The sequence below is a fragment of the Octopus bimaculoides genome, chromosome 15 (genome assembly GCF_001194135.2).
Source record: "Octopus bimaculoides isolate UCB-OBI-ISO-001 chromosome 15, ASM119413v2, whole genome shotgun sequence".
Taxonomy (NCBI): Eukaryota; Metazoa; Mollusca; class Cephalopoda; order Octopoda; family Octopodidae; genus Octopus; species Octopus bimaculoides.
The window spans coordinates 5449470-5450036 of NC_068995.1; positions in this window are offsets into that span (position 1 = coordinate 5449470).

The window sequence follows — 567 nt, forward strand, 5'->3', positions numbered from 1 at the left end:
ATATATATATACACACGAATGTTTATCATATATATATATCTATATCATACACATACGTATATCATATATATGTATACCATGTGTGTGTGTGTGTGTGTGTGTGTGTGTGTGTGTGTATTCATATCAGTTACCAAGACATATGTAAGATTATTACATATTTATAGCATTTACAGATTTATAGCATTTACTGTTTGATTTAATGTAAAATATAAACAATGCTTAATCTAGATACACAAACACTCATACACACACAAACACACACACACACATATATGTACACATGCATACACACACATATATATATATATATTCATAAATACGTTTACATACATATATGAATACAAACATATATACACACATACATATTAACTTATAGATATACATTAATATACACTTAGACATATAAACATACGCATTTACATATAGGACAGAACTAGACGTGTGTTATCTTTTTCAAGAATATACATATTTATAGCTCTATCTATCTATCTACACATCTATCTATCTATCTATCTATCTATCTATCTATCTATCTATCTATCTATCTATCTATCTATCTATCTGTCC